The following is a 12403-nucleotide window of genomic DNA, read 5'->3' on the forward strand; positions in this document are numbered from 1 at the left end:
CTGATGAATTCTGTTCCATTTTCATAGGGTAATGGGGCATCCAGGAGGTCAGGGACTGCAGAATTTGAGAGAGGTTATCGTCCCAACTGTGCCAAGGGCAAGGCAGGGAAACCAGGATATAATGGCAAAGGTCATGATTCTAAGCTGCTTCACTGTACAGGGGGATAATGCCTGGTAATGGCTTGTGATAGCATTTGGGAGGACACAGAGTGCACAATTGTGCCCTGGGTTTAGCCTATTGCTTTGAAGTGAAGGGAGGTGGGTAGCAAGGGGGAAGTGTTGCTGAGCTTGACCTTGTAACTAGAGGACAGGGCAGACTAGAATGTTATGTTACACCGCTTTGGAATGGGTAAATTGTAACCAGCGATGGCTGTGAGCCTTCGAGAAGTGCTTTGCTGGACACAACTAGTTTTTTGGGTAGAGTGTATTGTATTTAGTCTTTCCCCATTTGTAAGGCCTCAATGCTCTTTTTTCCTGGTTGGAACGCCCTCCGTGACCGCAGTCAACGTGTCAAGGAAAGTTCTATCAGTTTTAGTTTTAGAAGATGCGTGTGTGCATTTTTGAGAGTCTATGGCTTGGGTGGCTGGCTAGGCTCGACTAAGCAGCCCAATGGTCCAGGCATGTGGGAGGGTGCTGTTGGAGGTTGCGATAGAGATCTATTGTTGAGAGATTCGATGTGTGGCCGGCTATACCAAATTTCATATTGTTGGTAGTCACTGTATGCTGGTGGCCGAGGTGTTGAGGTACATCGGGTGTTTCAGTGTGAACGGTTATGTGCGCTGCTAGAACGAAAAGCATAGCCGTAGCTGCATTCTATGGTGCCTGGGTGCTTGGTCATGCCTGCGGCCTGTGTCCTCAGATGCAGGGAAGGTATATGTACCAGAGGTCTTCAGGGGATATACGTACTGTGGTCTTCGGAGTTGTTTGGCTAGTGCGATATCCCTTCTGAGCGGGCAGGGTGGTCTCATCATACATGGTCTCTCTGGTGAAAAGGGTCCTAGGATGTGCCTTAGTAATGGGCGTGGGCTACCCTGGGCTATTAATATCATTGTTTGTGGTCTCTCTCGTGGACGGTTCTGGTGGGCGGGGTGCGTGGTGAGAGTGTTGTGGGAGTGCCACAGCGAAGGCTGCTGGCGTACCTGGAGTCTTTGTCGGATGGGAGTGTTGTTGTGGGTGGGGTGATCGTGTTTCAGGTGTGCCACAACAAAGGCTGCTGGTATACCTGGAGGACTAGTCGGGTGGGAGTGTTGTTGTGTATGTGTTGGTGGTGTGTCAGGAGAAGCCGCTGCAAGAGCTGCCGGCCCTTGTGTTGTGATCAAAGCTGGGAGTTTGTTCAGTGATGAAGTCTCGGGGTGCTGTGGGTCAGGTGAGTATTGGAAATGCCAGATTTTAGGCCTTTCTTGAATTTCAGGTGGTTTTCAGTGTTGCAGATGTGCTTTGGTAGGGAATTCCAGATGACTGGTGCTTGGACGGAGAAGGAGGAACCACCAAGTCTTGTGGAGCTGTGGGGTGGGATCACAAGGCAAAATGCTGTGCGAGATCTGAGGTTCCTGGAGGGTCAGTAGAGGACAATTGTGTCTCAGAGGAATTCCGGGCTGTTGTTGTGGACTGCGTGGTGGGTGATACACATGGCTTTAAAGGTGGCGTGTTGAGCAATTGGGAGGGTAGGGCTTATGTGTTCTCTGGCCGGCAGGTTAATGAGCAGGCATGCTGCTACGTTTTGGATTCTTTGAAGTTTCCTTAGTTGGGATGCAGGGGCTCCAAGGTAGAGGCAGTTTGCGTAGTTTAAGCGGACAGGATGATGGAATTGATGGCCGAGAAATGGTGGGGATAGGTGAGGTAGGGGAAGATCCGCCTGAGAATCCTTAGGTGGTAGAAGCAGGTTTTGGATACACCGGTGGTGTGTTGGGTGAGGGATAAGTCTGAATCCAACGTGCATCCAAGGATTTTTAACACGTTTGAGGGTGCCAGTGTTTGTTCTAGTGGTTTGGGTCACAGGTTTGGTTGGGGGAGGAGCGCTGTTTTCCCGCAGACTAGGATTTCGATTTTCCCAGGGTTGAGGATGAGGTGGTTGGTCGTCATCCAGTGGTCAATATTAGAGAGGCATCATGACAGGTTCGGACTACCGGAACCTTTGGCGTTTGGGATTTCGAGGATGATCTGGGTATCGTCTGCATAGTTGTAGCAGGTAAGATTGTACGAGTGGCTGATTGCGAGAATGGGCTGTATGTAGAAGTTGAAGATTAGAGGTGATGTGGATGCTCCTTGGGGAACATATTTACTTACTGATCGTGATGTGAATGTGAACTGGTCGAGGTGCACGATTTGCGACCAATTGGAGATAAAGGATGAGATCCAAGAAAGGGCTGTGCTTTGGATTCCTAGTGTTTGTAGTTTGTCAAGTAGGATGGAGTGATCGTGGTATCAAAGGCGGCAGAGAGGTCTAGCAGGATGCGAACCTGATTGCGGTGGGACAAATACACTCGCATGGCAAGAAAACAATAACAGTGCAATTAGTACCTGAAATAGGGGTGCCAGAGAAGCTTAGCTCCAGCTATAAGGCAAATGCTGTGTTGGATATGAGAGTGCACTGTGGGAGTGGCTAACTAACTCATGTTCATGTGGTTTGAAATGTTGCCAACACTCTTTTGAGCAGTGATTGAAGTTGCACTAAAAGCAGCGAGTGAGAGTTTGGTTGCAGTGTGCTCTGGGATCCCATGTCATTGTCTGCAACTGCCTGATCTGCTTTACACCGCATCAGCAATGTCATTTTAATGGACAAGATAGCAATAGCACTGACAAAGGAGCATTACGATGCACTAAGCAGTGCAATGGCAGTAAGTATAAAGGTGCATTACAGCTCTCTATAATCATCATACCCGTTCAGTGTGTAAACATTGTGATACAAGTATAGCATAGCAGTCAGGTTATTAAGTAGAAATGTGGTGACTGACTTTACACCATGAGAACATATTGCAGCGCATTTTTGGCTCCGCGTAACGTAAGAACAATTCATAAACGCCTTGTATAAGGCTTTTATTTATGCTTCTTACGTCATGCCTCATTTTCAATGACTTGTATGGCGGAGAGGAGGGGCGGAACGTAACTTATGTTTCCACCACTCTCTTCCTCTCCGCCATACAATCACTGCAGCATTTGGATTTTCGTGCCGGGAAAACAAATGCTGGGGATTCCAATAGAGTCCGCCAGCTTTTTGCACCATCAAAAAGCAGGTGGACTCTGTAGGGGTCCATTGTAAACGCTGCCTACCATGCATACATGGCAGGTGGTGTTTACTCAATTTGCACAGCGGAATGAAAAAAGGGGGCATACATACATGTACGCCACCTTTTTGCTCTCCACTTTTGCACTCCATTATGCAAGTGAGGAAAATTTGGTAGTGGGGACTCGTGTACGCCATCAAACTAATGGGGAACTCCAATATAAGCCCCTTGATGTCTCACCGTTAGCCCAACCAGCAAACGCCTACAACCTAACTACAGGATTATTGTCGCCTTTTCATTCTCATCAACCCCAGGCTCCATATGATCATTTTTTTCTTAAAATATCTTTCTCTATATTTGTCTGTCTTTTTTCTTAATAATTAAATTTTGTGTATAGTGCTTTCATTTTGCCATGATGTCATATAAATAGTTAAGGTTGCATGTAATTTAAGTTTTCCCTGTGCTAATGTATGTCCCCTTCATTAAGCACTTTATAGGATGCGTTTTAGAGACTGTTTGATATTGTTCCTTTACTGTTTTTTTCCTTTTGGGGATGACCATCCTGAACCACCCAGCTTTCCAAATTGGTTTTGGATGCACCCACAATTTAATGTAAATGGTTTAAAAAAATAAATACATTACAGTGCACTTTTCCCTGAATAATATTATTAGAAAGTACTGTGCACATGTTATGGTCAATCGCAGCCACCTCAATGCTCCTCATCATATCTCTTCTAGGGGCAAGCTACTCAGGCCTGAGTTATATATTGGCTTATAAAGTTATCCTTGAAGTCCTAGGGGCGGTCGGAGCAGCACCTACCCAGGGAGAAAGAGAAGAGAGACAGAGTCATGTGACAGTGGGTGGGGCTGATGGGTTTTAAAAGACTGAGGGTCAGATTTCAGGCAGGCACATAATTAAAAAGGCTGGAAGATCCGATTGTACGGTGAAAAGCAAACCAACGTATTTTGCATCACTGCATCCTGTTCAACAAAAGTGGGATTTCATAACAGTTTTAAGGATTGATGATTGAAGAAAGTACCAAATTCTCTAGTCATGGCATAAAGCCAATAGAAGCAGAAAAGAGCGAAGATGTGCTGAAGTATAGCAGCAGTTTTATTTTTAGTACTTTCCCGGTGCATTGTCTCTCTCCACCGGACACTGTTATCGGTGCTGAAGGACATGGGTAGATTTGGATGCTCCGTCAAAACCAGATTCTGCAGGAGAAATCGCAAAGAGAAGATAGCCCACAATCGTCAATGCGAGAATCCCTGCGGATCTCTCAGAGCCCTTGATTGGGAGAATTGAGTCCTGGAGTTGAATACAATAGCAAGGGATTATCCGGATTTGGATCTAGATATTTGATGGCAAACTAGGCCTTCATATTTTGTGATCATACCAAATTTCAGCAGATCAGGTGCCTGATATAGGCAACAAGCTGGATTCTTCCACCCATTGTGGGCATTGCAGGAGAATGCTTGTGAATTTGCTTGGTCCGTACAACAGAAATATTAAAGCAAATGATTACGCATAGTGTGCAGCGTTTTGTAACTTAGTACTACCCTTTGTTTCTGGATCTTAGAGGTGACGTTAGACACCTTTTTAAAAAAAGCTCTGCTCCGCTGAGAGACGAGCACAACATTTTAAGAAGGGATTTTACCCCATTTCTGATGATGACTCATATTGAACGGATTGAACACACCATTTTTCAGAGTCACAAATTGGCCCTGATTTGAAAAGGACACATGCTAGTGTCGAAACACGTGTCATCACAAAGGGCAATGACAGTGATTCAAATCTAATTTGCACGATAAAGATAATTGAGTGGCACAGAGATCTTTGTGTGAGGACATTCCATGTCCAAAGTTGAAATAAGGCAATCCATTTTGGAGCCCGCGGCCTCAGGCCCCATATCTACTGGGCCTTGTTATTGTGTAGACTCCCGAAAGTAAAGAGAGACATCCTTAGGCACATATCACAGAACTATAAAGAGCTGAGCGATACTAAGGGAGAGAGAGGACACTAAGCCTGAATGATTGAGTTGGAAATTCTGCAATAAGGGGAAAGTCGATGAAATTATAAAACAATGCAAAGCAAATCAACCTGAAACGTAACGAAAACCAGATATTAACTGAATGGGAATCTTGGAGAGAGGTGAAATTGTGGGAATGAAACTTGGCTTCATAGCGATTAAGAGATCGAAAGGACTAGAATCGAATCCAAGAAGCAAACATCTCCAATATTCAAAATAGACTACACCTGAGAGATTTCCTTTGAATTTAACACCCTGTACCAATAAACAAATGTGTTCTAATTCAAACTGTGTTCTAAAGTTGTGTTTTTCTAACTACTCCATCCCAGTAGAATATTATTCATTACATTGGCCTATTTTGTAGAAAATTGTAAAATATAAAAGCAGTAATGTTAAAAATATATCAAAGTTATGTTATTTGATATTTGTATAGCATTGTTAAGCGTTTGAAGCACTGTGGGGGTGAATGGCTCTTCGGCAGACCGTAATCTGAATGGACAGGAAATAAAAAGAGCTTCACATTGCATTCAAATGATGTGAGGAATTCGACCATCTGCACGATCGGTGTGCAGTAACCTGGGCTTTTTTAAAATGTTAAATCAAATTCAATATCGGTAGATCAACCTCCAGAAAATGTGTGGGGCTAATCCACACAAATTTTCCTATGCTCAACGCACGACATACACATAGACCCGTGTACTCTGGGTGGACACAGCCTACAGGCTAGGCGCCCTTCCTGTCATATTTAGTTGGGATCTGACAGGTGGAGTATATGATGAATCTCAGAAGGGGAAGGACCAAAACCTTCCTCCGGCCATGGCCAGCCTAATTAACTATCAAAGGCTCCATGGATCTGCGCTGTCCATTTGTTTACCCTCTGCAGATGGTGGCAGCAATTAACATAATTAACATACTAATAGAGTACACATCAAATAGGCCCACATGGGGCTTGGCTGCAGAGGCTATAACAAAGAAGACAGGAAACTCCAACACCCCTTTCATATGCACTGTGTCAACCTGAAGCCAGCTCCCACCATAAAGTATCATTGACAGTGAGCTGTCATGTCTGGCACATGTGTTTACAGTAGGCGAACCCCACAGGGGGACCGCATTTATAGGGTAGGAGTATGTGATTTGATGGAGACATAAAGTCTGTTCTCACCACAGCTTCAAGGAAGACCTGCCACTTTAATCAGAAACCAGAGAGAACTCAATTAACCAGAGAGACCCTTTGATCCACAATAGACAGGAAGATGGGTGGGACATAGCATTACATGTTTTCATCCCTTTACCTTCTCTGTTGCAAATCACTCTGGTTATGAACTCATACATACAGGTGATTGTTGATGGGGACATGGGGTTGGCTCATTAAGGTAGGCTTAGCCTACACCAATCACTGTACTCATCTGGCTTTAAAAGAGGGCTGAGCCTCTGTTTTGGGTAGATCATCTGAAGACTTCACAAGGGGTAACAAGAAGAACTCATTTGGACCCTAGCTGAATGAAGAGTCTGCCTTACAGCTTCCGCCACTGAGGAAAGGCCAGGATTTCCAAAAAGGGAAGAAATATCCCGCCCCTAAACATCTCTCAGGCAACGGAGGGAAATACTGAATCCAGAGGACCCTCCAGCAGCTCCTGGACTGGTACCCCCCAGTGCACAGCATGCCCACCTAGGCTGTGCAAGCAAGCTTCATAGGTGGGAAGTGCCAGAGAGTATCTGAACCAAACCAAGGACAAGGCTGTTACCTGCAACACCCTCAGCGTAGGCCTGTCTGCCTTAAAAGACGACACACGCCCAGTGAAGAAACTAGGAGGAGTGCATCGATAAGCATCAACCAGCATCCGCCTTAAAGGACATTTTTGAGCCAGTCAAGCCCCTTGAACTGCAACCGACTGCACCGCTGACTGTAATCTTGCTGCAGTCGCTAACATTGTCCGAGACGCCTTGACCAGTGCTTCAGATCCACCAACCAGCACTGAGACAATGATTCCTGACTAAGAGCCGCCGAACAGGCCAGCCAGCAGCTGTCTGTCCACCCTCGCTCGCCGAACTGCCTGCCGCCTGATACCCATAGCTGTCTCTAATCTTGAACTCTGTCCCAGAAGCTGCAATGCGCCCTGAAACTGACTCGACCCTGACGAGCACCAAGAACTTTTACAAGCACAAGGTACATTGTGGTTCTGTCCCCCTGGTCCTTCTCCGAAGGCCCCTAGTGACATTGTATGATCCATTGCTCCCTTTGTGCTGAAACCAAGTCTTCTTGAACTATTGTAATTAATTACATTACTGACTATCCTCCTGTAAGTATACAGAGTGCACCCCCTTTGCTTCTTGAAACTGTCCTCTGCATTCCTTTACAAGGTGGGTTCTATTTTGTAGTGTGCTAGAACTGCCTGTTGAATAATAATAAAGTAGATATTTTTATACAAACTTGACTGGACAGCCCCTTTTATCATTGGGTAATAATTATTTTTTTCTCGCTGTGTTGCAAGTAACCAACGATCGACGACCTTGCAGAGATAAGACTGCAGTTCTGTCCAAGTTACCAATGTTGGGCAAGGAGGTTTATCATTTACTTGTGTTTCCAATCTGTTCGGATTCTTTCTGGTGTCCTAGGTGTGGGGCTGATTGATGGTTTAGAAACCGATATTCATCCCTCGACCACTGGTGCCCCGGAAGTTGATTCGTCACAGATGGTGTTTATAATTTCAATCAGCGGTTCAATTATTACCAATGATGATTAGCACAGTGACATTATAATAACCATAGCAGGAAGAGTGTTTTGGGACGGCATGGATTCCTATATCAGTGATTATGCTACAGATGGTCCACATTTCTTGTGGGACTCAGCTGTATTATGTGGGGTGTTGCATTAAAGGTGGAACCAGGCCTAGAACTGAACCTGCCAAAATGTGAGCACATCTCTGCCGCAAGATCAAGAGCTCACTGGCTCCCAATCCGTGAACGAATCCTATTCAAGACCTTAGCCATCATGCATAAATGCCTAGCCAACACTGCACCGAGATACATGTCGCAAAGGTTTGCCAAATCCCAATCCTTATGGCATACCCGGTCACACTCCACAAACCAACTGACCAACCATAGATTCAGGGGGAAGAAATCGGGTGGAAGCAGCATCCCGGTCATCGCTGCAAAAACCTGGATTCCCTACCTGAGATGGGAGCAATCCTATTGGCCCTTCAGGAAACCACTTAACACTTTACTTTTTTCACCAACTGCAGTATTGCCATGAACTGTTGTGTCTCCTATGCTTAACTATGATACTTCTGTCTGTAACCAACGCCTTGATGCCTCTGGGCTTAGCGCGCTTAACAAATGGATTAATAAATAATACAGCTTAGTCTATCCACCCCAAGGGTAACCATCTACAGTTGAGGTCTTGTTTATACTTTACAAGCAGAACATGAACAATGAAAACTATGCAAATTACATGCATGCACATTTTGTCAATTATGCCAAAGATCCAATTTTCCTTGTCGGGCCATATTTAAGAATGACCACACCTGTGTCATCGAAAGGCCACATAACTGCCATGAGCTACATACCTATACCTGATGATATATGCAAAGCAACGTAATAAAACCATGTTTCGGTGTGGTGCTTCACACTAGCACTTTGTTTTGCTTCTAAGTGCAATGAAAGTGCATATTCAATGTACCACTCTTGGAAGGAATTACCTCTCACAGTGAGAGTTGTACAAATGGGCTTAGTTTAGTGATCGATGAGATGAATGTATAGTTGTTAGTGTTCTGACCTGAAGAAAATGCAATCAAAAGAAGAGAGGAAACCTTCCCTTATTGGCCAGCATAAGATGTATGGAAGCCTTTACTAGGGTGATGGTGGAATTATGATAAGTCGTGTTATGGATGCATGATGGCGTTGCAGTGTGCTTAAGAGTACCTGGGCATTTTGGAGGAATCATGTTGGATTCCCTCCTGCTGATCAGTAGCGGGGGTTCTGGTAAAGCCAAGCCTGCTGATGGAAGTGTCTGTACCAGGAATTTCCTGTGTGTAGGAGTGCTGTGGACACAAAACAAGATTTGGAAAATCAATCCCCCCACCTGAGCCATACGAGATTGGCCTCGAGCGGAGGAGAGAGAGCAAGTGTTGCCCTCGAATGTAGGGAATGCATTGGTAAATAAGCCACTGCTGGGCAATAGGAGATCATTAAATTAGAGGTAAGTTTGTAAAATAATGTATGGCAGGCTAGCTAGGCCAAAGGAGACATTTAACATTAGGGATAACACTGTTGGAGGGAACTGTCCATTAAAAGACCCGCATGCAGAGGCTTTTTGGCACCTTAAGGGCAGGTTTTGAGATATTCCTGCACTGCCTTGTGTGACAAGGCCAGTAACCTCGCCTTGTCAAGAGGTCACGGGAACCCCTTTCAGCCAGGGGAGGCCTACCAGGGAACTATCCAGAGCCAATCCTACCGCTGAGGTGGATAGACAGCAGAGAGGGCCTCAATTTCTCCCCCTTCCCCACCCCCATTTGTTCCAGCATGTTTGTCTGCAGACCCTTATTACCAGTTTCGCCTCATTGCTCTGATACTGGCCAGTGTCTCTTTTCACTTTCAGAAACCACCAGCTTGGCGCAGAACCCCACTGACAAAAGCCATGCCAGAGAGCCAACATTAGCCCCCACACACAGAACAGAAATTAAGAACTTTAAATGGAAGCCACAGCCTGCAGAGAGCGAGAGAGAGAGAGAGACCCAGGGGTGGAATGGCATACGGGGAACTCTGGAGATTTTGCGGTAGGCCTCTGCACTCTGGGCCTCTTTTGTGTAGTTACCTATTAAAGCTTTCTTGTAGGAAAAGGGTTGGACGTGCTGGAAATGTGTAATAGGGGACTACTTTGAACATTATTTCCTGGGCCTCTTTTGGTTCTCAGTCCACCCCGGGAGCTACCAGCTGCAGCCGCGCACATATACAGCAGGGAGACCCAGGTTGCTGGCCTGGCAGAGTCCGCCGGCAAAGCTCACACAATCAATTGCAGGTCTCTTAAACCGCCATGGACAAAGAGGGGGAAAGGAACCATTCTATCCCAAATATACTGGGATACCACACTGGAATGGGTCCAGAAACTCAAACGCTGACATTGGAATTCCTACACTGCCATCTTTGCTATGCAGCGAGTGCATGCGGAGAAAGTGAGTGGGGCTTAGCCCCTTTCTTATAGAGTTTCCGCGCACATACATTCCCCAGGTGGGGAAGACAGGGCCAGACTGGCCATGGAAAATCATCCAATCCTCAGAGGGGGACTTTATAAGTATTATTATAATTTGACTTGACTGGTACATGGTCAAAGGAGGGTGATTGTGTAGTAGTTGGAGGAGGAGAGTAGTAGTTGGAGGAGGAAAGTAGTGTTGGCAGGAGGGAGTAGTAGATTGGAGGAGGGGAGTAGTGGTATGGAGGAGAGAGTAATAGTTTGAAGTATGGGAGTAGTAGTGGGAAGGGGAAGTAGTGAAGTTGAGTGGGAGGAGAGGTAACATCAAAGGGTGGAGGTGAGAACTCAGAGGGGTTTAACATGGGAGGCTTAGCGGAGTGGTGGGAGGAGCAACGGGAAGGGTGTAGTAGTGAGAGTAGAAGGAAAGAGGTGAGTGTGCACGCAAGTGAACAAGCCTGAGTCTAACAGGGTAATTTCAAGGCACCACCCAGCTGCCATTGTAACATAACCTTTAGATGGTGTAGGAGAATTAGGGAGTTGCTGAGGTAGTTTAAAGAGATAAGATCTTGTGACTTTTGGTCATAGTCATGTACCATCTAGACTTTTTAGCATACTGAGGGAGAACGGATTGGTAGCACTAACCCGGGGTTAAGGAGGACTGTGCTAGCGAGGAGGGTGAAACTGACGAGATGAAGAGGGCAGGCTCCAGATCCCATAAATTGAACATTAAAACCCTTGAACTCTCTGCATAACGCAAATGGATTTCATTGCCATGTGTGACACTAGGTGAAATCAAATGATACCCAAAGGAGCAGCAGAGTACACACTCTTCCACTCACTTCTTAGACCATGAACGGCCAGGTTCTATAGACAGAAAAGCTGGGAGGAACTACGGGCAGTTTTACACGAGGATGGCTTTTTGTCTGTGGAGCCAATGGAGCAAGAACCTGGACTGGGCTGCCTGGAAGTTCTTTAGGCCTGAGCTATAAGAGTAAGAGGACAGTAATAGCGGTGTGTGGGATGTTAGATTCTTCTTTGCCTGAGGTTGTGCTCTTCTGGGAGTGAATCTGCATAATACAGCCTTGCAACATTCTCAACCTGGACTGAAGTTACCTCATCCTGTTGAGGACAGCAGGATCATTGGTGGTACAGAAGGGTTGTGGAGTCTGTTTTTGCAGGTCTACAATGGGCAATGTGGCATTATTGCTGTACTGAGTGCCGATAGCATGTATTATTTAATTATTTGGGGGGCTATTGAGTGCAATATGCCACCTTCCTCCTGCTTCACAGCTCTTGTGGGTTTTGTACAAAGCAGCATCACATTGCAAATATGGCATAACAAAAGATGACACAATATTGGATGACATAACACACTGTATCCGAATGTGCTTGCATAAATAAACTACTTTGCGTCCAAAAATATTAAAGAGGGGGTTAAGTACTTATCAAAGGAGACACAATGAAAAATGAGCAAAACTCCTTTCAGAGTGAAAAAATGGCCTCTGGTAAAAAAATCGAAATATGGTAGGAAGAATTAAAACAAAACACAAGGATAGTTAGATGTGGTAGTCAACATGACTGTACATGGGTAAAACCCATGTTAAGGAGGGCAGAAAGTGTATATTAAAAAAACAATAGGGGGCGAAAAATCAGGATTCTGACTCTCTCAAATGTATGACTGCAAACCAGTGGGATTGCATTAAAACCTGAATGGGGAATATATCTGCATATAAAAATGCTATGTTATGGTGCATACACGATTGGCTTTGCCAATGCTTGCTTTATTTGCTTATGTTAGGTGCACCAGTCTTGACATAGTTAAGGGTTTGTGGTGAACTCATACTCTTGATACAAATGTCAAGTGCATTTTCTTGCCCTTGCTGCACATTCTGCTGCAGTACGCATTTTATTATTTCTTTAAATGACCCTCAACAGACGTGGGCATGGTTCAATGGAACCGC

This window comes from Ambystoma mexicanum, chromosome 13 (genome assembly GCF_040938575.1).
Source record: "Ambystoma mexicanum isolate Mex_15411 chromosome 13, UKY_AmexF1_1, whole genome shotgun sequence".
NCBI lineage: Eukaryota > Metazoa > Chordata > Amphibia > Caudata > Ambystomatidae > Ambystoma > Ambystoma mexicanum.